General features: G+C 32.0%; 1 protein-coding gene across 1 annotated transcript in view; it reads left to right on the top strand.

Annotated features, from left to right (window-relative positions):
• Positions 1 to 450, top strand: part of LOC119582335 — an 11738-nt gene that overhangs the window by 6376 nt on the left and 4912 nt on the right. The gene's annotated exons all lie outside the window — the stretch shown is intronic.

Below are 450 nucleotides of genomic sequence, written 5' to 3'. Positions count from 1 at the left end.
GTTACTGTTAATTTAAAGTCTTCAAAATTCATATGTTACACTTAACCACTAAGAAACTGATTACAGTTAAAATCTGGATTTTTTTTTATTAAAAAGAAAGCAAAACAAAAATCAAATCGAGATGCATCAAAGTCAGAAATGATTCCGCTCTTTAAATCCTAACACCATATTCATCTATCGCATGAAAAGCACAAGACATATTACATGCTTTGCTCCCTTGCCTACAGCTCCTCCCTTTTGTATGCAGTTCTAATATATGCCGTTATAATTAATCCCTGATACTAGCATTTAGAGGAAAAATAAAACAGGCAAGCGAAATTTAGCAGGACCTAAGCAAGGAATAAGTTGCGATTAATCAATATTTCATTAACTGTAGGAAAATTACTTGGACTCTAACGACCCAATCAATATAAAACGCTCATTAACAATATTCACAGTCTATTTTAGAAC

This window comes from Penaeus monodon, chromosome 15 (genome assembly GCF_015228065.2).
Source record: "Penaeus monodon isolate SGIC_2016 chromosome 15, NSTDA_Pmon_1, whole genome shotgun sequence".
Classification (NCBI taxonomy): domain Eukaryota; kingdom Metazoa; phylum Arthropoda; class Malacostraca; order Decapoda; family Penaeidae; genus Penaeus; species Penaeus monodon.
This window is presented reverse-complemented; position numbering and strand designations above follow the sequence as displayed.